The sequence below is a fragment of the Triturus cristatus genome, chromosome 3_2 (genome assembly GCF_964204655.1).
Source record: "Triturus cristatus chromosome 3_2, aTriCri1.1, whole genome shotgun sequence".
Taxonomy (NCBI): domain Eukaryota; kingdom Metazoa; phylum Chordata; class Amphibia; order Caudata; family Salamandridae; genus Triturus; species Triturus cristatus.
In genome coordinates, this window is record NC_140584.1 from 1,161,844,504 (window position 1) to 1,161,871,188 (window position 26,685).

Consider the following 26,685-nt stretch of genomic DNA (forward strand, 5'->3'; position numbering starts at 1 on the left):
TCAGCAAGCGCTACATAAAAGCACATAATAAAAACTCTTTTCTTTTAATCCTCCTCATGTTCTCCTAGCCCCCACCCCGCAACACCGCACCCCACCCCACAAGTGCCGGCGCGCCCTGGGGCGCTTTTAATTCGCTGAGCCATTCTTCGTGACACATCACGTGACCTCTAACCCTGTCCGGTCTTGTCCGTTCACCATCCACACTGATAGTGTTTTCTTAAGTGTAAACATGCTTATTCGATATAGAAAAACACATCAAGCCGCATTTCCTGTCATCGCCTTGCGTGCGAGCTCAAGATCACACACTGCCGCGGTTAAGTCCTTCACTGGGAGGGTGAGTGCATGTCAGTGCATCTAACTGATCACTTTAACTTGGAGGAGGAGCGAGCGCCCCTGGGGGTCCTTTCAGAGGTGTTTGTGCCCCGGGCACTCCCTGGCAATGCCGCCCTTCCCTCCAGGCGGTAAGACGGGGCTTCCCCACTCTCAGGAGACTTCCTGCCAGTAAAAGCCGCCAGTGGGGTCATTGCAACAGAGGGCCTCCGTGGTCAGGCTTCCTCGGACCCAGCAGAGTCCGGCAGCCAGCCGAGAGCAGCCTTCGGGGGAGCCAGGGTCGATCCAGCTACGGTAAGCCTTTCGTCAGCTGCCTTTCGTGTACCCTTGAATGCTGGCCTGCTGTGGGCACCCTAGCCTACGCAGGCAACCCCTTTAATGCTGGCTCGAAGTGACCCCCCTTTAATACTGGCCTCCCCAAGCCCCTCTTGAACACTGTTTTATCCTGGGCTCCCTGTTAATGCTGGCCTAACCTTGACAGTGCCTTTAATCCTGGCCTTCCAAGGACACCCCTTTATGAAAAGCTAGCCCTGGACTCTCCCTTTCATGCTGGTGTACCCGGAGCACCCCGTTAATACTGGCACCATCTTTCATGCTAACTCACCCAGGGCCCCCTTCAGTGCTGGATTACACCCGACTCCCCCTTCAACGGTGGCCTCTCATTTGAGGATAGCTTACTCTAGGTACGGCTGATGCTGGCCTACCCTCTAATGCTGGCCGACCCTTTAATGCTGGCCTAACCTACCAACTCTCATTTTAGAATAGCTAACTCTGGGTACTTTTAATGCCGGCCTACCCTAGGATCTCTCATTTAAGGATAGCTAACTCTGGGTACTCTCATGACGTCCAACCCTTCAATGCCAGCCTACCCTAGGATCTCTCATTTAAGGATAGCTAACTCTGGGTACTCTCATGACGTCCAACCCTTCAATGCCAGCCTACCCTACGATCTCTCATTTGAGGATACCTTACTCTGGGTGCTCTGATGATGGCCGACCCTTTAATGCTGGCCTACCTCCTTCCATTGTAGTTTACCCAGCGGCTTACAGCGGCATCTCTTCGTTGCTGGTCTGCCTAGGACCCTCATCAAGGCAGGCCTACACCAGGCACCACTTTTAGTGCTGGCCCACCATACTTTGGAACGTGCCCAAGGTGCCCCTTCAATGCTGGCCCACAGTGCGTGGCATGCCTCTTTAATGCTGCCCTACCTTCGGCCCTCATTATGATTCTAGCCTACCTTGGACACCCCGTTTACTGCTGCCTACGAACCCTACTCTGCACACTCCTTTCATGCTAGCCTACCCAGGGTACCCCTTTAATGCAGGCCTACCAGGGACACCCTCTTTAATCCCTTTAAACGTGGCCAGGTTAAGAACCTCTCTGTGATGCAGGCCTACCAGGGACACCCTCTTTAATTCCTTTAAACGTGGCCAGGTTAAGAACCTCTCTGGGATGCAGGCCTGCCTTGTTATGTGTCAGCTCTTCCCTTGGACACCCCTGGGGATTGTATTGTGGTTGCATTGTATTTGTGTAGCTCCTCATCCACATGATGAAGGCCTCAAGCCGCAGAGTAGCGCGGTACGCGATTGGTTGTGCTAGTGTTAGAAGAGCAGGTGCTTTAAGTGTCACTTTTGTGGAAACAGTATCGGTGTGGTGTCCGGGGGTCGGGGCTGACCATGATGTGGCATGTGTAGCGTCCCGCTGGACACGTTATGCAGTAGCCCCTCCGTCCGGGGAGCGTCTACACCCACCCGACGCACATCCAGCACAGGCGTCACCAGACCCTACTAATCAAAGGGGCCGGGGCGCACGTGCTCGCTGCCACTTATGCATCCGCCACACTAGTGTCCTTGCCGTCCTCTGCTTATCATGTAACTAATGAACATGTTTTCGCAGCATGTGCTGCAACCCACTGAGACATGCTGGCTGCGTACGAAGGGTTGACATAGACCAATGTCTGTGAGCACACAGCACCAGGGTCGATTGGTTAGGCAGGCTCTCGAGCAGTGGCCAGGGGGCCGGTATCGAGGTCCACCTGTGGGCTGTTTTTGTGTGCAGGCTGGGGGGCCGATTTGGGCGGTGTCTGTGTTGTTCGGATGCCGCCTGCGGCCCAGTGGGCACCTGAGTGGCCTATCTGGACGCAGATGGGCGTCCATTACCTCCCTTTTACCAACGGAGCAAAGGTGTCTCTCCCTTTCTCGCGCTGGGCCAGCAAATTAATGTATGCATATTAGGCAGGGCAGGGGCCTGACCAGAAGTGGCCTCACTTCTTTTGAGGTGTTTCCTCAGACTGAATTAGAGACTTCCCCTCCCCTTCTTTTCATAAAACTTCCCCAAAGCAGTGTTTTGGGGAAAGGCAATATGCAAATGTGGGCCACTTTTTTAACGTGCCCGGGCCTATTTTGAATCTCAATCCAACCCTGCACAACACTTGAACAGAAGGAGCTTCCCTATTTCACTTGGTTTTAGGGGGTCTTTCGACACCGCAGTTCCTGCTTCTGAAACCCCCCACATTTGTACTCCAAACCTCCCGCTGTGGCGCATCTTGGAAGCGCGCGAGCTGCTCCTTCATGAAGACCCGTCTCCGTTTCATGTCTCAGCTGTAGTGACCTGCCTGCCTCATATTTCTGCGTTTATTTCGCAGTTGTTGAAGATTGCAGAAGAGGGCAGTGCTGAAAAATCATTCGCCCTCACACCTGCTGGCATCGGAATGGGCGAGAATTTGCCACCACCGGAGGTACCAGTCCCGGCAGTTCAGCTACTTTATGAGTTGCAATCAGTATTTCCGGGTTCAGCTTCTTGGTAATTCCTTATTACTAGGCCTCCGGGAAATTGAGCCATTACATTAAGTGGTATAATTATGATGACTTTTGCTGCAAAATTGTAGTACCGGAACAACACAAGCAAGCCCAACATGTGTGGCTGTGTTAGCGGCAGTGTGTTTTTTAGCACTATTTCTTTTAGGGTGAAAGTGTCCCCACTTAAACGATTGATGAAAGGTCGCACTTTGTGCTACAATATAGTGCTAAATGACAGAATTGCAGTTTGCATTATTACATGTAATTTTGCATAATCTTCTCGAAATTTCACACAATTAATGAAAGCAAATGAATCAGATTTTGTACACCCCTACCCAAGGCCCCAGAATTTCCAACAGGGCTGATAGCACAGTCTGTAGCTTGACCATGGACACAGTGGGACTCATTTATAGCATTTTGGCACAGGACAACGCAGAGAGGCGCCTTGCTAAACTGCCCAACAACATAGTGAAAGGACAGGAATGCACCGTATTTAAGCAATACAGTGCATTCCTTTCTTTTCTGCCTGCGCTGGCAACGTTTTGGCAGCCTAGCACCAACATAGGCACCCTGGTGCAGGGAGCCGCTGTTGCAGGCAGGATTGTGTTTTTTACAAGAAGGTTCATCTTCCTGCACAAAAATAATCCAGAGAGACATTTTCTTCTTTCCAAAGGAAAGAGGACAAACCGAGGAGAAATAAAAAATGTTTCTCCTCCTTACGCCTGCTCTGGGGAGGCAGAAGGTTTTAGTGCTTCCCCAGGCTTACATGGTGAAGTAAATCTGGGGCAGCTTCAAAACCCATGGGTGTTGCGTGGGAAAAACCACCGCTCGAGTACAAGCCTCTCATAAATAAGCCCCAGTGTTTTTAGGTCTCGGCTAGACAGCGCATGCTCTGTCTCTTCGAGACATGTTGTTTACAGTAAGCGGGCTAAAGCCCACCCATAGGATTACCATTTGTTCGCTTCAACGTCGCTCTCATATTCTTTGTTCGCGTTTGTCCATGACATGCATGCGTCATGCCTTGTCTTGTGTTTGGCCCTCCCCAGGAGCATGGACCAAGTACTTGTGTCCTTCCATTGCTCCCATTTTTGGAGCTACTTTTTATTTGTCATGAAACACTCCATATGAGTGCAAGTAATTTCACTCATGCTTCTTTCCCTCTCCCACCCCCCCCCCCCTGTTGATGTAAGCTGGGGAACTAGGTTTGAGTCTTGGTCAGGAAATCCATTTTTTTTGTTTTTGCTATTTTTTAAGGATATAGTTTGCTATACATGTTTCTACTTTCCAAACAAAATAGTATAGTTTATGTGATTTTTTTTTTGTGCTCAATCCAATATAATTGTGATCTGCATGGCCATAGTAAAACAGCACCGGGGAGTTTGGCACGCCGCATGCGTGTTTAATAGTATTGTACAACGCGCTTTATATATTAAATTCCTGACCTATGCAGCCATGTCTTTTCTTTGTAAGTCCCAGTTTCCTTACTAGCATATTGTTCCTGCCATGAACTAGCAACTTACTTGCATTTACTTTCTAAAACTGACAAAACCTTACTAAATACAGTTCGCAAGATGTCTTTATGAGAACCCAACAAAACATTCCAATAAGTTTTGATAATGTATGTTAGAAATGGGGGTCTCAAGTAGGGATCCTTCTTCCTAGTCAGGGTAAGGGGGATACACTTCTAAACTAACTCCTGCTCACCCCCTTGGTACCTTGGCATGAGCAGACAGGCTTAGCTCAGAGGCAGCGTGTAAAGCATTTGTGAACACATACAGTGAAAACACTACAAATGGACACCACAACAGTTTAGAAAAATAAGTAATCTTTATCTAAACCAAACAAGACCAAAACAACAAGAATTTATAATACAGTTATACAAATATGACTCTCAAGTGGTAGAAATACAAAGCAAATTGCAGATGCAACACTTTTCATTCAAAGTACTTTGGATGCGGTGCGCACACAAACAAAAAGGTCGCATGGAAGGTGATGCGTTGGTTCCTTACACGCAGGTAAGGTGATGAATCTTTTCCTTGCTTCGGGGGAGGTGATACGTTGGTTCCTTACTGCTGTGCAGGGGAGGGAATGCGTCGGTTCCTTACCGTAGAGCAGGTGATGCGTCAGTTTCTTACTGTGCGGGGAGGTGATGCGTCTGCTTCTTACTGAGTCCCCCAATGATGCGACAGACCTGGTACCTCGATGTGTTGCATGACGATCCATAACAAAGCGTGGGTTCTTGCAACCGAACAGCAGAGCTGTTGGAATCGGTGATCTAGGACTTCAGAGATCGGTGCACCCAATGCAGCGTGTGGTGATTTCTTGAGCCGCGGGCAGGCGCTGCGATGGTTTCTTAGGCGATGTATCGTAAACAGGCACGGAAGCATCAGGCTTCTCCTCGTTGCGTTACTTTTCCAGCTCCCAAAAGTCAGAACAACCTCCAGAGGCCCAGAACAGCTACAGGCACCTCTTGGCAGGTCAGAACTCTCAGCAAGGGAGTTCGGGGTAGCTGGGGGTGAAGTCTTTGTCTCCCTGAAAGTTCAAAATAGGAGGCCAGCTCTAATTCAATCCCTTAGAGACCTTATAGAAGCTCTTTGCCCAGCCAAAACCAGTTCTGTCCTCTCTCGTGCAGCTTCCTGGCAGGAGGTGGAGACCGCATTGTCTAAGGCAGGCCAGGCCCATTCAGTTATGAAAAAAATCTCCTCCTACTTCTCTGAATGCAGCTCAGGTCTATTCAGCCCAGCCCGACTCACACTGGAAAGGCAGGACACACCTTACCCTCCCAAGTGGCTGTCTGAACAGAATGCACATCCCCAGCATCTATCACTCCAAAGGCAGACAGTCAATACACTAACTAGCAGAGGCACACTGGATGGCTAGGCAAGAAAATATCCACTTTCTAAAAGTGATATTTTCAAACCCAGAATGTAAAAGATGCATCTTAACATTCGGAGTTCAGGAATATCAAACGTTATTTTCCCATCTTGTTCCCATGGGCAGTAATACTCATAAGATGTCATGAGCAAACTCCCTATTCTATCCTATGGGGACAAATAGCCTTACAATAGTGAACAAACGAAATTGGCAGTATTTCATTATCTGGACATGCCACACACACCAGGGCATGTCCTACATTTCACATACACTGCACCCTGCCCACAGGGGTACCTTGGGCCTACCTTAGGGATGACTAACATTTAAGAAAAGGGAAGGTTAGGGCCTGGCAATTGGGTGCACTTGCAAGGTCGACATGGCAGTACCAAACTGCACACAGGCACTGCAATGGCAGGTCTGAGTTACATTTATAGGCTGCTTATGTGGGTGGCACAATCAGTGCTGCAGGCCCACTAGCACCATTTGATTTACAGGCCCTGGGCACACACAGTGCACTGTACTAGGGACTGACTAGTAAATCAAATATGCCAATCATGGAATCACCAATCCATAACAAAAATTCACAGGTAGCACCTGCACTTTGGCAATGAACAGCAGTAGCAAAGTGCCCAAAGCATCTAGACCAGCAAAACCGAAGTCCAACACACAGCCAAAACACAGGAGGCAAAGTCAAAAATACAGGGGAAACTCAGGCCAATTATGCCAGGTCTAACAATGTGTAAATGCGGAGATGTGGTTTTCACAAGGTACAATGTTCACTGAACTCCCAAAGAGTCTTTGCTATCCAAGACTAGTTTAGCAGGAAGTGTGACAGAGAAGGAGTCCTTGCTGCTGTGTCACTCAAGTGCAATGTAAAATATCAGTCATGGAGTAGCCAGAAAATGTACTTTTATAGTACACAAATGCAGAATGGAACAAGATTTGAAGTCACCCAGTGCTCACCATTCAGGCTTTCTTTTCCCCAGGCAGGACCATAAACTTCCATTCCTGGTGCTTCTTTCTCCCTCCCACTTGGCCCATCCATGTTGATTCTTTCTCCCTCCTAAGCACCCTATCCATGTTGCTTCTCCCCCCTGCCCCATCCCTGTTCCGTCTTTCTCTCTCCCACCCACCCCATCCCTGGTGCTTCTTTCTCCCTCCCACTTGGCCCATCCAGGTTGATTCTTTCTCCCTTCTAAGCACCCTATCCCTGTTGCTTCTCCCCCCTCCCACCTGCCCCATCCCTGTTCCGTCTTTCTCTCTCCCACCCACCCCATCCCTGTTGCTTCTTTCCCCCTCCCATGCACCCCTATCCCTGTTGATTCTTTAGCCCTCCGACCTGCCCCCATCCCTGTTGATTCTTTCCTTTCTCGAGCCTGATAGCATTAATTCAGAGAGGGTGTGGCATAACGGCCAGAGCCACTGATTTTGGCACTGGGAAACCAGGTTCGAGCCTCAGCATCAGATTTCAGGGCAAATTACCTATTGTCACCGTACCTACCAAAAACGAATGTGTCCTTGTGTAATGTTGAGTTCATTGCCCCACCCCTCCCGACACAAAAAAGAGCTATGACCTGGCCTTTGCTGGCCGAATCATAGCGCTTATTCCAGTGACTTTCAGCCATGCTGAATAGCAGATGTACTGCTTCACAATATGGCTAAAAGGCATTCACATTGACAACGCCAATAGCATGGGCATTCTATGGACGTATTGGCTTTGCCAATGCTTGTTCTTCCAGAGATTACTAATGCTGAAAGTTTTTGTAATTTTTTTCGGTCTGTCCCCTCCAGGAAAAACCTGGCAGTCATGGACAAGAAAATCATAATGACCTCTACACCCTAGAAGAAAACTCACAGAATGTGGGGAATCATCCGTTTTTTTCAGAAATTCCAGCTTTGGGGAGCTGTGCCAAGAAGATCTCTAAATATGGCAGACGTCTTTCGGCAAACCTAGGGGCATATTTACACGCCCTTATCACCACCACAATATCACTTTTAGTGACGTTGTGATGGCGATAGGAGCTTTGCCTTATTTACAGGGCAGCGTTAAGCCACTTAACGTGGCTTAACGCTGCCCTGTAAATAAGGCCCCCTTTCACACTACACTTAGCGTGAAAGGGGTGGGCAATAGGTGTTGTGGTGGGCGTTCCACTGCAGCAACCATTGATTTTGATGCTGCCCCATGTAAGAGCAGTGTACATAGGAGGAAGAGCCAAAATCAAAACCAGGGAAAACCTGGTCATAAACAGGCGAAACGAGGAGAAATGCTTTCTTTCTCCATGTTTTTGCTGTTTCCATGTGTGTTGCCTTGGGTAGCACACATAGAAACAGCAAAATGCCAATGATTGTTTATGTGCAGGAAGGGCCCCCTTCCTGCACATAAACAATAATTTAAGAAAAAACACGCTGTTTTGCAACTTCTATGTGTGGTGCAAAACGGCATTTAAAGATTGTTTATGTGCAGGAGGGATGACCTTCCTGCACATAACCAATCTTCCCCTTAACACAGGCCCACTTGCACTATGGTGCAAGGGTGCCTGCGTTGGGCACTAGGCAGCTTAATTTAGCGCCAGCACTGGGGGAAAAACAGGGCTGCACCATATTCTAGAAAATATGGTCCAGACCTGCGTTTCTAAAGTGACAGAGTGTCTTGTTAGCCTTCTTGTCTAAACAACACGCTTTTCCACTTTCATGCCTTCTGCCACCCTTAAAGGCAGAGTAAAGACCAACATGCTTTAAATCCGGTCCTGAGGGGCAGATTTAAAAGAAACTGACGCATCTGTAGAGAAGCGTCAGTTTCCCTGCGCCAGCCTGCGATACCCTTGCGCCACCATTGTTGCGCCGTATTTACAATACAGTGCACCATGGCACAAGGATTGACAGATGCGACGAAATTCTGACACATTAGTTGGTACAAAAGTCACGCATTTCTGGAGTTGTGCCGCAAGTATGACGCAACTCCAGCAATGCATGGGGAGGCCTTTCTTACTACACTGCGTCACTCCTTACCCCTGCTTTAAGCAGGCATATGGTTTTGACGCAGTGGCGTCCTATAAGTGGCGCAGTGTAATCTTGTAGTTTGCACTACGTCACTTTTACAAAGCTTTCCTGCGTGGGAACACCCATCCTGCATACATTATACCTGACGCAGATATAATGTGATGCAGGGCTTTACAACGTGACGCATCTCCATAGATGCATCACGTGGTAAATTGGTCAAATTATTTACGTCGCCATTGCAACACAAAAGTGACGCAACAGCGAAGAAAAAGTGTCGCAAGGGGCTTGAACTGAAGTCTCACATGCAATCATTACCTCAACTTGTGGCTAGGTTTTCTCATGCTGTGGAAATCATTGGTCCCCCATGGAAAATAGTTTACACCGTTTATTGCGATGGCAAGGTACATCCTTTTGAATTTTAGTAAGAAGTTCCTCTCATTGCTACCCTGGCGATTCCATCTAGCAGTATCAACAGAGAAAGAGAGGCGATAGGGGTTTTTGAAACCCACCATGCCTCTTTATAGGTTTCCCATCCATCACCCAGCAGCAGATGCTCAGATGAATCACGCTGCGGCTGAGGGTTTACAGACGGAGTGATATGTGGCAGCATCTTTACGTACTTCGGCCAAATCTCCAATAGAGAAAAGTATCCTACACAGATGAAACCTGTTGCTCACACCTCTATCAGTCAGCTTGCCTGCAGTGCTCAGCATGGGGAAGAGAACCATTATTACACCTCTTGTCCCAGTGCCACTACTCCCCTCCCGACTGCGGCTGCAGTCCAGGACAAATTGACAAAGTTGGTGCCAAGGTTGAAGATCCGCCTCACCTGGATGCCAAGGTTGAAGATCCGCCTCACCTGGATGCCAAGGTTGAAGATCCGTCTCACCCGGATGCCAAGGTTGAAGATCCGTCTCACCTGGATGCCAAGGTTGAAGATCCACCTCACCTGGATGCCAAGGTTGAAGATCCATCTCACCTGGATGCCAAGGTTGGAGATCCTTCGGTTGAAGATCCGCCTCACCTGGATGCCAAGGTTGAAGATCCACCTCACCTGGATGCCAAGGTTGAAGATCCATCTCACCTGGATGCCAAGGTTGAAGATCCGTCGGTTGAAGATCCGCCTCACCTGGATGCCAAGGTTGAAGATCCGTCTCACCTGGATGCCAAGGTTGAAGATCCATCTCACCTGGATGCCAAGGTTGAAGATCCATCTCACCTGGATGCCAAGGTTGAAGATCCGTCGTTTGAAGATGCGCCTCACCTGGATGCCAAGGTTGAAGATCCGTCTCACCTGGATGCCAAGGTTGAAGATCCGTCTCACCTGGATTCCAAGGTTGAAGATCCGCCACCTGGATGCCAAGGTTGAAGATCCACCTCACCTGGATGCCAAGGTTGAAGATCCATCTCACCTGGATGCCAAGGTTGAAGATCCGTCGTTTGAAGATCCGCCTCACCTGGATGCCTAGGTTGAAGATCCGTCTCACCTGGATGCCAAGGTTGAAGATCTGTCTCACCTGGATACCAAGGTTGAAGATCCGCCTCACCTGGATACCAAGGTTGAAGATCCGCCACCTGGATGCCAAGGTTGAAGATACCCCTCACCTGGGTCCCAGGCTCCCCTGTATCTCATTCACCTGAACAGAAGACAAGCAATCACCGCCCAGCCTTGCTCTTGAGACTCCCTCCCTTAAACACCAAGACCGCAGGTTTGTACTAGAAGTGAGAAGGAGTGTAAGGGGTTGTGAGGCATATAAGGCTGCGAGGGACAGTAAGTGGATGTGATATGAGGCTGGACTTATGCAGATGAGTCTTAGTTTATGGCGGCGAGGCTGTAGCCAGACATATGCTTGTTATATGATGCCGGTTCTTTGTAGTTGAGGCAGTTGTTTCATTTTTGAGGCACTGTGCATTTAAGACTTTAACTGTACATTTGTAGATGTGTCAGGTATTTGATTGTGAGTTTGGCATGAGGCGCTATATGCAAATGTTCATTAAGCTGCACCTGGTGATTTCCATCTTCAGTAGTGCATTGGGCTGGGTTTAAATTTGGTCCCTGTATGTTTGAGGCTGTGCCTGGGAGTTCCGAATGTGTCTTGAAATGTGACGTTCAGTGCTTGGCATGCCAGTGTGTGGCTGTGTCCGGGCACTTGGCATTCTAACTGGGCATATGAGGCTGTGGTGGGCATCGAGTGGCTGTAATTGAGTCTACAGCACTATACTGTACTGTGTATGCTATTGCTGTACCTCTGTATATGAAGCTGAAATTAGTGCACAAACACTGTATCTTTCCTGCGATTACTTTAATCTCAAAAGTCACCAGGTTGCATAGCAACGTCCTTGACTTAAAGTCCCCCGATTGTTCCATGCCTTTAGGTTAAGGATGGAGAACAGGCTCTCACTTTTGGCTGATGGGGTGTCTTTGGAAATTGTGTTTCCTCTCTGGTTCACTCCTTAAGCACCCATTTGATTTGGAGCATTTTCTCACCCACCCTAAGCAGTCTTGCCCCTCTTCGGAGCATCTGAGCTATTCACATCACTAGTGACTTTGCACTGAGCCTGTGAACCCCTGTGTTGAGCCCCCGCCCTATTTGATAGCACATCTGCTCCTGTCCTTACTTACTGGCAGGTATTTAGGTGTTTTCCTGTTTGGGATCTTGGGCTTTGTAGGGTCAGTGGTGGTCTGGTTTCAGAGACTTAAGGTGTCTGATGACATTCGCGATTAGTTCTACATCCCACATCCAATTTATTGGACAAGTCCATCATGGGTGCGCCTTCGCCTGTGTACTCCTGCCAGCTTTTTCCTGTGCCACTGGTGTATGTGCCGCTCTTGGTCTTCGTGACGTCACAGCTTTTCTAACTTGTCCTTAGATCCATTTGTTTGCTCATTGAGGGCCCGATTCACGAATGCACTTACGAGTAGTAGAGTTACGAGTGTCGAGTCTACATACTCAGGGCAGAGTATCCACAGTTTGGAGATTCTGCTCTGAGCGCAGAGATTCTGCCCTGAGCGCAGAGATTCTGCCCTGAGCGCAGAAATTCTGCCCTGAGTGCAGAGATTCTGCCCTGAGCGCAGAGATTCTGCCCGGAGCGCAGAGATTCTGCCCGGAGCGCAGAGATTCTGCCCGGAGCACGAAGATTCTGCCCGGAGCGCAGAGATTCTGCCCGGAGCGCAGAGATTCTGCCCGGAGCGCAGAGATTCTGCCCGGAGTGCGAAGATTTTGCCCGGAGTGCAGAGATTCCACCCCGAGTGCAGAGATTCCACCCCGAGTGCAGAGATTCCACCCCGAGTGCAGAGATTCCACTCCCAGTGCAGAGACTTTGTACTCGAAACTTTACTGCTCATAAATACCTTTGTGAATCGGATCCTGAGTTTCCCTTCCAGCCCCATGCCTCTGGGCTCCAGCCATGCAATTCTCTCTCCTGCATTTGCCGTGTATTAGTGTTTCTCTTCTTCAAGAAGTAGCCCTGGATTCCACTGTGGTCAAACTGCAGTCCTACACCTCTTGCTCAGCACTCACAGGTCTGAAGATGCAGCTATCAGAAATGATCCTGGGGCTAGGACTTGCAGGTAGAACTTTTGAAGCCGCTGTGTTAGTCAGGACTGTGGCTTCTGGAAGCAGTTCCCTTTCTCCAACAATGCCAGGGAGTCTACCCTACCTCTCACTCTTAACACTTTTGGCCCTATTCACACAGCTGTTCTAACTGTAAACATAAGATTATGGCAAAAAATATTTGATTTATGCCCACCAGGAACTTGCACTTACATTATTGGCAGCTGCTAATCAATGGAATTTCTCTACCCAAGTGCGGAAAAATCAGCAGCAATAAATCCCACTCATGGGCTGGAAATTGTGCGTCCCCAAGCGTGGTTTGCCTTGGAAGTTTGGGAACACCCACAACCTTGTATGTCTGTGGGCAATGCAAAACTCTGATCTGCCCTCTTCTCACCCTGGAAATGGTTGGACATGTACTCCTACCAACAGCTGGAGTAAGTCCTCTCCCAGGATGGGAAGAAGAAGGCTCCACACCAGATTTCCTGGGGTGCAGGGAACGAGCTTTCTCAATAGGGATTTTTTTTTCTTGCACAGAAGAATAAAGTCGAAAGAAGGCTGCATTTCGAATTTGCAGAATTCCGAACGGAGTGGAAATGTTTGCTTCCCATAAAATTCCAGTTATTCATCTCGGAATGTTTGTGAAAAGAAGAAAACATAAAAATACCTTTAGGTGGAGATATAAATCTCCACCTGATTTTTACAGATTTTTTCCGAATAGGGCACATTTATTATTTAATTTCGTTTGACTTTCGTTCCTGACATTGGATGCATTGTTTGATTTACTTCTGTGAGTGATGTGTTCAGAGTCATATTTCATGCAGAAGCTCTTCCTGTTATATTTTCGGATCTAAGGCAATGTAATGCCGCTCACTGTCCTGACGTTGCTCTGCAAAATGTAAAAGATCAACTAATAAATGAAATAAATGTTTAAATAATTTAAGAATTAAAGTAAGAACTACTAGTTGAGACTTAAGAAAGCAAGTTATAAGCATGATAAAATAACGAAACATCTCTGCTTGCACTCTTCTAAACTGTTGGGGTGCACCTCAGTAAAGTCAGGAGTCTGCACCCGGCTTCACTGAAGGGATGCTCCCATGCTGTGCTCCAGACTGCACCAGCCAAGCATGGGGTAGGGAGGAAACCACAGGCCTCTCTAATCACTAAAGTTGACCAGGTGGATGGACCTCACCATGCAACCACTTCAACGGCCCAGACCCCAGAGCCAGAGATTCCATTGTCCTTCTTGCTTAACGAGCCCCTCAGGTTGGCACATTCTTACCAGCTCTTCTGCTGGTGCCCACTTGAGATGCAAAGGCCTCATATAGTTTGATTGAACAACCCTTCCCTGCTGACTTAACCTGAAATCACCATGATTCATCTCATATTGCTTCAGGTACCCTGCAATAAATAAATGAGGATGACGCCTAAACTGACAATAAAGGTGCAATGCCACCGTTTGAGTTCTTTTCAATAAAAAAGGGTCTGATTTAGATCTCGGCGGACGGGTTACTCCATCACACCGTTGACAGATATCCTGTCCCCCGAAACATAAACCCCACAGAATATAATGGGATTTCTATACCGGCGGATGGGAGGTATATCCCTCACCGATGGGACTGAGTCACCAATCCCCCAAGATCTAACTCAGGCCCAAGATGTTTATACCGACAGTTACTGTAGTGATATCTTTATTCAATGGTTGTACAGATAATCAGAAGGAGCTGTAGCATACTAGAAACACACAATTGAGTACAAACATTCTCAAGCAGGATTAAAACGTGATGGAATTCCGATGAGCCCACGCAAATCGAAGACTTTACAGGGCCTGCAGGCCCCAGGAACCTTTTCACTAGGATCCCGTCTTGCTGCAGTGGGGGGAGGAGCTATCTACACATGCTATAAAGCGCTGTGCAGAACAAACCGTGGACTTTACAGGAACTGTAGGTCCCAGGAACCTTTTCACCAGGATCCAGTCTTGCTGCAGGAGGGGAGCATCTATCTACATGCACTATAAAGCACTGCCCTTGCCACGCACGGCAAACGGAAGACTTTACAGGGCCTGCAGGTCCCAGGAACCTTTTCACCAGGATCCCCTCTTGCTGCAGTGTGGGGAGGAGATATCTACACACACTATAAAGCGCTGTGCAGGAAAACAGTGGACTTTACAGGAACTGTAGGTTTCAGGAACCTTTTAACCAGGATCCAGTCTTGCTCCAGGAGGGGGGAGCATCTATGTACACATGCTATAAAGCACTGCCACACAGGACAAACGGGGGACTTTACAGGGACTGCAGGTCCCGTAACCTTTTCACCAGGATCCAGTCTTGCTGCAGATGAGGCGGTGCGGGGGGTTGCATCTATCTACATGCATTATAAAGCACTGTCACGCAGGACAAAAGGTGGACTTTACGGGGACTGCAGGTCCCAGGAACCTTTTCACCAGGATCCAGTCTTGCTGCGGGTGGGGGGAGCTATCTACATGCGCTATAAAGCGTTGCCCCTTACCCCAGTGAGCAGGACAAACACAGAACTTTACAGGGACTGCAGCACGGCTTTAAGTGGGATGAAAAAACTGGGGGCGGGGGTCTCTCACAGGGGCGTGATCGATGTAATTAAAGGCGTGGCTTAAAAACACGTAAGAGAAAAATCTGTGTTTAGCATAGTGGGCTTCCCGACTGGTATTTTGCTGTTTCTGTCACTGCATACAGATAAATTATACAACAAGTAACATCATACGTTTAAGTCAGGACCATTGGCTTTGTCAATGATTGTTGGTTGCATAAAATAAATAAGCAGCAACTATGGCTTGTATATAATAATTAAAAAGCTTCCACTTAAAGCTGACACCACAACAACGTTGCTGCTCCTGAGTTTCAAAAAGAGAAGGGAAATCCAGAGAGAAAATGACTCTCTTTGAAGGATTTGCCTTCCCCTACAATGCTCACCTGGCATGACGTCATGCCGTAACTTCTCCACTAGTGAGAAGTGAGCAGTGTGAGCACGCGTACATCGATGTGCCTGCTGTTACTGCAGTCCAGAAAAAAACGGACCGCCTGTGCCAGGGCACAAAACAGAGCCCGATAGAGACCCGTTTCGAGGCCCCGTTTAAAAAACTGCCAGTGCTCAGCACCGGCAAGACCCGGCCCGCTTAAAGCCCTGGTCTGCAGGTCCCAAGAACCTTTTGACCATGATCCAATCTTGCTGCAGGAGGTATCCGCACATGCTATGAGACACTGCCCCTAACCCCGCTGCACGGAACGTGCGCGTGTGGGCTGGCCTCTCTTCGCGGGTCATGGCTCAGTTGAGGCCAGATCAGGCCACGCCTCTTGGTTTCACCTACGACAGGATTAGTGGCTGCAGCCCTGTATCAATGCAAACACAAAAGTTGATGGACAGAATGCAGAACAATGTCATACATTCACCCCAGTACAGAGATCTGGGCCTAAATCCATCGTTTTTTTGCTCACCATGCCATTCCAGTTTGAACCCAGCCATATGCAAATCAGTCTTGACCCTGTGCCTCATGGGAACAGTCCAGCCCGAACTGCCAAGCCAGGTCCTCCCTGGACTGGAACCAAGCATCCTAGGACCGGTTTCGGGGTTTCACCCCTCTTCAGCCAGGATAGCTTGATTCCAGTGGCATGGAGAGCACAGGACTCACGTCTGAGCATACCCGTCCCACTTGGGGTGACAAATGCAAAAACAACAGTTGATGGACTGAATGCAGAACAATGTCATACATTCACCCCAGTACAGAGATCTGGGCCTAAATCCATCGTTTTTTTGCTCACCATGACATTCCAGTTTGAACCCAGCCATATGCAAATCAGTCTTGACCCTGTGCCTCATGGGAACAGTCCAGCCCGAACTGCCAAGCCAGGTCCTCCCTGGACTGGAACCAAGCATCCTGGGACCGGTTTCGGGGTTTCACCCCTCTTCAGCCAGGATTTGCATATAGCCAGGTCTAAACTGGGGTGGCATGGTAAGCAAAAGAATGATGGATTTAACCCAGATCTCTTGACTGGGGGTGAATGTTTTGATTTGTTCTGCATTCTGTCCATCAATTGTGTGTCTTTTGCTTTCTCGCCCTAAGTGCGCCAGGTATACTCAGACGTGAGTCCTGGGCTCATTGTGCCACTGGAATCAAGCTATCCTGGCTGAAGAGGGGTGAAACCCCGAAACCGGTCCTAGGATGCTTGTTTCCGGTCCAGGGAGGACCTGGCTTGGCAGTTCGGGCTGGACTGTTCCCATGAGGCACAGGGTCAAGACTGATTTGCATATAGCCAGGTCTAAACTGGGGTGGCATGGTGAGCAAAAGAATGATGGATTTAACTGGGGGTGAATGTTTTGATTTGTTCTGCATTCCGTCCATCAATTGTGTGTCTTTTGCAGCCCTGTATCAAGCATGGGCAAACCTATGAAGCCTTCCACCGAGCCCAAACTCTCAACTATTGACGCCCTTCTTGCCAAAGTTGGTGGCGCTATTTCCAAGGAAATCACTGTGGTGGAAAGGAGCTTTCTGTGGATTCGAACTTTACATCATACATGGCTTTGTCGTATTCTGTAAACTGTGCTAACTCATCAGCCACTGGGGAGCCTTCAGTTCCTCTTCTCTTAAAAAACATCAGTGAGTGATCTATCCAAATCTCTTATCTCAGGAAATGTCTCTATTGAATAAACAGAACATCACAGTTAGTTTCAAAATTATTGTGTTCAGGCATGAATATCTGGTAGGAGCCCATTTCTGAAACAACTTTAACACTTAAACAAAATCCAACCTAGAAGTGTGTTTTTGTTTTTGAAAATCCTAATGTGACTAGTTCTTAGCATTTTTCAAATCAAAGTAAATTGTCCTGAAGAATTTCCATCTACTCATGTATGGTCTCCTGCTATGTAATTGTCAAAAAATGCAAAATGTGCAAATATTGTGAAAAAAATTGTTTTTAAAATACTTTAGTTCTAATGACGCACAGAGCCGCAACTGATGAATTAATACAATTGAACCTGAAACAATGCGTTCATGTCATATCAAAGTCTAGATAATGCTATGAATAGTTATTTTAAATTTTCATATGGTACACCATTATTAGGTCTTGTGCCTTGCGTTGCACTGCGTAGCAATGTTCGCGCAGCGAGAGTCCTTTTGTCCAGGGTTCAAAAATGGACCTTGGAATCGTATACGCTTGTGCGTGTGTTTTTTGTTTTTTTCTTCTGTTATTGGGCTTTTAGTGGCTGTATTTTTTAGACAGAGCACGCAATAGGCCAAAGGCGGGCGCATCGCTCCGCCCACAGCCTATTGGTGTCTGTTACGCGCACTGAAGCCTATCTGGTTTCAATTATCGTGCCCAGACATGGGCACGATAATTGAAAGCATATGGCTGACTGTGGCGCGCGCGCACGATTGGCGCCTGTCTCTGCTTCCAAAAGCGATTGCTTTTGGTTTCGCGATCACTTTACTTCTGGCTTTGCTTTCAGTTTTGCGATCACTTTACTGAAAATGCGCGGCAAATATTTACTTTGTTACAAGGTAAACAATGCATGCCTAATAATTGCACTATAGTTCTCTTTTTCTAATGTCGCGTCAGGCTTACTGAAATAATTGACTGTATCTGCTTAGCTACAAAACAAGGACTCGTTGGGGCTAAGTCATACTTTCTGACTGGACTGAAAACGTGTTATTTTGGATAGAGTTCTTTCTCTTTCCGTTACCCGATTCTCTTAATCTAAAATGGCGCTTGTTTACAAATAGACATATAGACAGAAATACACAGAGCTAGACCTAGGTACAGGAAAACAGACGTACACACATATAGAAAAGGAGAATAACAAGCAAAGAGATATACAGAAACAGAGGCACATACACAAAGCTAGAAACTGAGACAGATAGACAAAGAGGAACAGAGACAGAGATATGACAGAAACTTATAAACACTAAAAGGCACATATAGAGTTTGATACATACACGCAAATACAGTGTACACATAGGTAGACACATATAGCGGAGCATGACGGGCACAGAGGAGCATATACAAAGACAGAGACACACAGATAGACTGAGAGAGAGATAGAAACGCACAAACTAAGAGAAAGATGAATGCACTATGGGCCATATGTAGGAAGCCTAATACCGGTCGGTAACGACCGATTTTCGGTAAATATCCCATTACCGACCGGTATTTTGGCTTTTGCTATGTAGGGGGCATATTTCAGGATTCGGTAATTTACCGAATCGGTAAAATTACCGAATCGGTAATTTTACCGATTGGGTAAATACCGAATCCTGAAATGATATGTAGGGGGAGTGTGTCGTTGGTGTGGGGATTCCTTATTTACCACCAACTAAAAGTTGAAGGTAAATGACGTATACCTGTAAAAAAGCATTTTTTTACCATTTGAAGTGTGCAATGTGGCAGACATACATGCCCTTAGGGCATGTATGTGCGCCACATGTGCACACATGGACGAATCAGGGGTGCAACAGGGTGTCAATGTGACACCCTGCCACCCATGATGATGCCTCCCCCATTACCGAATCGGTATTTTCCGAATCGGTAATGGCAACTGGCTTCCCATTCATTCCTATGGGCCTCCAGGCCCATAGGAATGAATGGGAAGCCAGTTGCCATTACCGAATCGGTAAATACCGATTCTAAAATACCGACATATACCGAATCGGTAATTATTTACCTACATTACATTTACCGATTCATAAATACCGAATCGGTAAAATTCGGTATTTAAAGAATCGGTAAATGTAATTTACCTACATATGGCCCCATGAGAGAAGAAACAGACAGTAAAACAAATACATCTACAGCAAAAGAGAAAAGCATATATTAAAACCGAGATGTACACAGAAAGGCAGGGCTGTACACACATAGTAAATACACAAAGCAGAAATGCTAAGACAGAGCATACACTGATACAGTGGTACACAAAGCGAGTGAGTTGCACAAAGTAAGACATAGAAAGAGACATAAAAAAATGCACAGACACAGACCGATAAAGAGAAATGCACTGACAGAAGTTTAGAGACAGAAAGGGCTAAACAGAGATCAGAGACGCATATACAGAGCTAAATATGCACACCGAGATAAAGAAGTAAAAATGAAAACACACATATACAGACGCAAAGACAGAGACCACACACAGATACACTTAGTAAAGTTCTTTTCTGTTCTTATGCTGAAGTTATTTTTGGTTCTAATGTAGACCCTCTTTTCTTTTTGTGTACTACAAAACAGTGAATATAAGCAAACTGTTAGGTGTTTAGTTACATATTTCGTCTTATAAACATTGGTATCTATGTTTTGCAGTATATATTAACTTGTAATGCAGGTGGTTAGAGTGTACGTGTTAGCATATTGTGGATAAAAGTTGCTTATTTGGTTCTTGTTAACAGTTGTTGCCAGTGCGAAAACAAAACACGAGGCCTTCTTTCAATCATGTAGATAACAAGTTAAATGGGAGGCCAGAGTGAAGGGATGGGAATGTGGCAGGGCTGCAGTGCAGATCAGATAAGAAGTGAGAAAAACTAAACAGATGGCTGAAGTTGTTTTACAACGTGCACGTTGGTGCCTCTTGTAAAGCATACACTAAAACAGAGATGTCACAGAAAGACAGGGCTGTACACACAGAGTAAATACACAGAGGCAGAAATGCAAAGACTGAGCATACACTGATACAGTGGTACACAGAGCTAGTGAGTTGCACAAAGTAAGCTATACATATAGAAAGAGGGATATAACAAAATGCACAGATAGAGACGCATAAACAGAAATAGGTCTCGTATTACTGAATGTTTGAGCTATTGATGTTGCATTATTAATTATTATTAGCAATGCCAATAGCTCAAACTTTAATAATGCGAGACCTATTGCATTGCAAATGCTTGTTTTTAAAATAGAAGCTGTTTCTTGTGTTCTGTTCAACGTGCTCCTGCTCAGTCCTCCTCCCAATCAGTGTCCTGCTGCTGAGTCATCTCTCTTCTTCTTTCACTGAGACTCAAGCCAATGAGGTCAATGAATCAGCGTTGTGTAATACCTTGTTAGAAAGCGTGAATTGTGAATGAGGCTTCCATGATGTACCTATAGTATCGCTATCAAGGGCTTCCGCTGGCGACGTGTGAGCTCCATGAGCCATTGTTCAAGACTTGTTTCTCTTGTTATACATTGCCATAGTGCAGTCGCTGAGGAAGCAATGGAAGTTTTATCTTACCTTAAAAAATGGGTTAATGCTCAAATAATTGCATAGTTTTAATTATCATCGTTGTTTCCGCTTTGCCAAATGTGACACTAATAATGATCATGCTATGCTGAATTTGCAGAATCTATAAATAGATTGTGTGGTTTTGCTATCAAACCTCCTGAAGTCCTGTATATTGGGGGAGATGATTATTATTTTTGCCCGTGGGCTTTTTCTGGGCTTCAGTTTCAACTAAGGGTACTCTTTCTCATTTTCCGATGTCCTGTTAGGTTGCCAGTACTCTTTATGAATTTGACATTTATAAATTCTTGTTTAGAATATCCCTCTGTCGCTTGACTGTGTTTCCTCTTTTCGACCCCCCCCCCCCCCCTCCACCCCTCTCAACTTGTACAATCACCGCAACACTGGATATGGTGTATGCTGGTCCCCTGTCGGTTTGTCTGACTTTCTGTTCTGACGTTGGGTTTCTCTGAAATACTTTCCCCCTCGCGGGTCTGCCTGATCTGATCATCTTTCCTATCCCCTTTTTACTTCTCCACCTCTACCTTCTACGCCCCTTCAGATGTTTTGTCTTTGTTATGTTTTACTTTTAGAACTCATGACACTGTGTAACACTGTCTTTTCCTATTGGCACCTTCGGCTCCTGAAGTACTGGGTATTTTAAGCCCAGCGGTGCAGGGAACACACCTTATGACTTCTGGGTTCTTCCTGTTTCAGACCTACAGAAACACAGAGTCTTCTGGGTGAAGTCAAAGATCAGTTTATTGGCTGCAGACCAATTACAGGCGTCCTAGAAGTACAACAGCGTGTATGTTCTCAGGAGACTGCTGCCCATCACAGAAACGGGCTTCTCTTTAAATACAAAATATCCTGCCTCAGGCATACATTCTTTAGTTTATGGCATGGCTATTACACGTATACATTACAAAACGAAAAGGCAGAGTCATGATGACCATCCCACATTCCAGTTAAGCCAGCCCGCAATTATTTACACAGCAAAGCTCAGATCCCACATCAGATATCGATAGGCCCCAATAAACATGAGCATCTCCTGTTGTGGGAAACAAGCCATAAAGCAGGAACAGTCAGGTGTGAAAGAGATTAGCTGGAGGCTTGTGTAGGATGAAAAGACTTTATGGTGTGTCAAGCCCTGATGCTAATCACGGGTGGCCAGAGGACGGGGAACTCGTGGGACCAGTTTGACCTGGGGCAGCGGAGCCAAGCTGCCCAGGTCACAGAAAAGTCAAGGAAAGGCACATGTGCTCTAAAAAAGGCTGTTTTCGCTTCATGCTATAGCCTATGTGAGGGCAACCATAAGATGGCCACCGATACAAAATGGAACCCACGTAGTGATGTGGAATAGCGTATACACAGTGCATTCATAGCTAAAACTTGACCCAAAGCACTCGTACATACCGCATTAACCATTCGCGGTTCACCATTACCGAGATAGACAGGGGTAGGGCCTTGCCTCCTACGCGGTCCCAAATTCTAAAGTACGACAGACCCTCCTTTTGCCCTTACATAGGCAATAACTATGCTCATTTCAATCCGAGTCTAGGTCAATATTCACGAAGTCATGGAGATGTTGCTGTAGCATCATCCTATTACTTAGTTCGTCCATCGATACAGGTTTCTTTACACATAATGTAGCACAAAGGCCACATATCGCAGGAGCACACTGTATGCGCAGACAGAACAGGAAAAGGATGGCTAAGATCATTCCAATGACCATCAGAACTTTCCAACCCCAGGCAGATATCAGTTCCCAGAACCATCCTACCAGTGACCAATCTCCTTTATCCACGTGTATGGACTCAGATATTTTATGCAGTTTGGAGATGGCTTGATAGACTGTTGGAGCGTTGTCTAGTATGAAAATGTAACAACTGGATTGGATAACCTTACCGCGGTCTGCAAGTATGACGTCTAGAACCATGCGGTTCTGCAAAGTCATGAGGCGATCCGCTTGGAGCTCAGCTGTCAAATTACCAAGGGCACCAGCCGTAACATTAACAGTGGATTCCACCACACGAGTCAGCTGTCTCAGGTTCCTACTATTGACCATAGGTCCCCAAAACGGCAGGAAACCCAAAAAGAAATCTCCCGCTTCCTGACCGGCAGTATCCTCCTTACTAATCACGCCTCTCACAACTCTGGTCTTGTGATAGTCGGAGGCAGCAGTAAATGTTGGCGGTAGCAGATTTGCAATATAACATGTGCCCGAGAAGTCAGGGGGCAACCATGTATATGCTCGGTCATTGCAGATAAAATAGGTACCCTTGGCAGCCAAAAACGCAGGGGAAAACTGTGACGGAAAAGTGTACGTTTCAGTACAGTCACTTCTTCCCAGTTGAGCCCTAGGATTCTGACCATTACCTTGCAAACAGAACCGACCTATGTGGGGTACGACCCAGATTGGGGATGAGATTTTCCTCTGTCTTTCACCTAGACTAATACTATACCCCGTCGCATTCCACCCTACATAAGCTCTCAACTCTTCTTTGGGAATGGATGAGTATGCATCGATATCTCTACTCATATCGGCAACTCCTTTCATTAGAGCTTTATTATTAGTGCTAGGTCTGATGGAACGCGGTTGTCGCGGGGAGTAGACTTCTAGCGCATAGAGAAACATGGTCTGGAATGCCCATGACGATCCATTGTAACTATACGGCAACACCAGATAGGGAATACCCTTATTAATGGTATGTGGCATTAAACCGCACACCCAACAATTGGTTGTATTCATGACTAGTTGGTGCTGGTGCAGGAGTTGAATAAATGAGTTATTCACAAACTCTGATCGTCTAGCTTGTTCATGTTCAGGCAGAGGGTGAAAAGAGTGAGAGGAGATAGTAGGAGGAGGTGTAGGCTGTACAGTGGGTGCAATGGGCTCTTGAGAGGAGAAAAATACAAATCCTACAGTAAACACTATCATACTACATAATACAAACAGGCATAATAATACAAAACGTTTGCGTGTCATGATTTTACACATTCTTGTTTTAAAGTTCATTTCCTCAGTGAGTCTCTCCATCTTACAAAACTCCATCCTCTAATCGTGCCGCTCGCGGCGGGTGAGTATCTTCTGCTAAGGAGTACGCCTGTTAGTCCAGGGAACGCCCTAGACCAACCAGGACCGTCGACCTAACGTCTTCGGCCTGTACCCCAAAGTCTTGGCACCGCGACCCTGCGGCTGAACCCGGATGGTGGTTCGAAAAACAAAAATCAAGAAAGTCCTTCAGATGGGAGAGCTCTGGTTATTAAAAAGATAAAAAGGTAAAAGGAAAAGAATATTTATTTGTCCATGGACCTTGGCCTCAGATTATAACGAGAACGGCCAGGTACTGTTTGATCTTGGAACAAAAGTTCAGGCTCTGTAGTGTCCAATCGAATTGACGGAGGCACAGCTTCTTGCAAAATATCGTCACTTTCCTGCGCTGAATTTGTGCCTTTTATGCGTGCATCACGGAACGGCACAAAACGAGGTACAGTGTCTGTTTCAGTGTCTGCGATACCCTCCTGGACCCACTGGTCATACGGCAGAGGCAAAGGGATCCTCTTCACGTGGGCGCCGTGGATCCAGTTTTTCTTCCCCTTCACTCGAACAGCCGATCTTGTCGACAGCAGTACGAGGTGAGGGCCAATCCAGCGGGGCTCCTCATTGGTTTTCCGCTGAAAGTTTTTCACCAAGACCCACGTGCCAGGGTCGATAGGGTGTCCTGGAGCCTCAGAAGCCGGAGGGAGAGTATCATGCACCTGTTGGTGTAAAACACGCAGTTTAGCTGTCAAATCATACAAGTAATCAAGTAACACTGGATGCTCAATCTCACTGAATTTCGTCGGTCTTGGCACACCCCAAACATTGGCCGGGCGGCCAAAAACGACCTCGTAGGGACTAAGTTCCCACTCGTGAGTGCACGGTCATTCTGGTGGACAAGAGTGCTAGAGGCAGAGCGTCAGGCCATTTAAGACCTGAGCTCGCTTGGATTTTAGCCAGTTTAAGTTTGAGAGCGCCATTGTAGCGCTCTACTAATCCAGCTGATGGGGGGTGGTTTGCAGCGTGAAGCTTCTGCCTTATACCTAGTCCCTCACACACATTCTTCATCACTTTACCCACGAACTCACTCCCATTATCACTCCACACCATTCTTGGCATTCCAAACCTAGGGAAAAATTCCTTCACAAGGGCTTTGGCTGTGGACAGAGCAGTGTTATCTTTTAGAGGGTAGGCCTCTATCCATTTTGAGAAAGCGCAAACAACCACTAATACATATTTCAGGTTGTTGCATCTTTCCATGTGGATAAAATCTAGCTGTAAAACTTCAAATGGATATGATGGAGGCGCAAAATGACCAGCTGGAGTTGGGGTTCCCCTACCAGGGTTGTACTTCAAGCATACCATACAATTCTTGACCACATTCTCTGCACACTTAGGAATTCCAGCATTCTGCCATACAGGAGCCAAGAACTTACAAATTCCTTTCGTACTGATGTGTGCCATTCCATGTGCCATAGTAACCACTGGAAGCACATATGCATCAGGTAACAACCATCGCCTATGTTCTGACAAATCAATCCAACAACCATTCTCATCCAACTTACCCATACTTTCTCTCCACTTGCTTAACTCTTTCTCTGTGGCTTCAGCTTGAAGGGACTTTACACTTTCTATTGTGTTTTCACACATTCCAACATCACCAACCCATCTGGCACGGCCTGCAACATACATTCGAGTCTTTACATCTTTTGCTGTTTCTTTCACGACTTCATCAGCAAACGCATTACCACGACCAACATCATCAGGGATTTTCTTGTGCGCACTGCATTTCATAATCGCAACTTGCAACGGTAGGGTCAGCGACTCAAGGAGATCATTTACCAACTTGCCATTCTGAATCTTAGCTCCATGTGAAGTCAGGAACCCACGTTCCTTCCACAGTCGTCCAAAACTATGAGCCACGCCAAAGGCGTACTGGCTATCAGTGTATATATTCACTCTCATTCCCTCAGACAACACGCATGCTCTCGTAAGGGCAATCAATTCTGCTGCTTGAGCCGAATTTTGTGGCACACGCGCAGTTTCCACATCGTGTGCAAAGTCGTGATAGCATATGCAGCAGTCGTATCACCATTTGGAAGCTTGAAACACGAACCATCCACCCATAAAGTACCATCACACTCAGTCAGGGGAGTATCTTTGAGATCTACTCTCCCTTTCGTTTCTTCTTCCGTTCTGAACAGACAATCATGTTGCTCAATCTCATCTAGGTGTGCTGGAATTGGTAATAGTGTAGCTGGATTCAACGTGCTGCATCTCTTTATGTGTATATGGTTTGCTAACAGTGTCAGCTCATAGCCAGATAATCGCGCACTAGTTAAGTGTTATGTCTTAGTCCTGTTTAACAATGTGTCCACAGCATGTGGAACCATAACAATCAATGTACTATCCATTACTAGTCCAGCAGACTGTCGAATAGACATAGCTGCAGCGGCTGTGGCTCTCAGACAACTTGGCAATGCCTTCGCTACAGGGTCCAAAGTTGATGAAAAGTATGCGCATGGACGCGGTCTGTCACCAAAAGGCTGTGTTAACACTGATAATGCACAACCATCTTTCTCGTGAACATACAATGTAAAAGGCTTGCTGTAGTCAGGGGTACCCAACACAGGAGCTGAACACAATGCATTATGCAATTCCAAAAAGCTCCTCTGACACTCCTCAGACCATGGGATAGGATTCGGTGTGTCTTTGCATGTTAATGCTAACAAAGGTTTTGCCAGCAAAGAAAAATTAGGGATCCAATGCCTACAGTATGAAGTAATGCCCAAGAAAGCACGCACTTCTCTCTGTGTTCTTGGCACACTCAACTGTGAAATGGCTTGAATTCTTTCTGGGGTCAGTTTCCTTCCCTCCT

At 46.7% G+C, this 26,685-nt stretch overlaps 1 protein-coding gene across 4 annotated transcripts in view; it reads left to right on the forward strand.

The window, feature by feature from the left end:
- LOC146859332 (uncharacterized) overlaps positions 1-26,685 on the forward strand; it is a 497,958-nt gene that overhangs the window by 313,679 nt on the left and 157,594 nt on the right. Inside the window, exon 1 of one of the 4 annotated variants that reach the window (XM_085650009.1) lies at positions 518-624. The exons of the other annotated variants lie outside the window; for them this stretch is intronic. The gene's annotated coding sequence lies outside the window, so the exon portion shown is untranslated. Of the gene's footprint in view, positions 1-517; positions 625-26,685 lie in introns of those variants that run through there. 4 annotated transcript variants of the gene reach the window in all.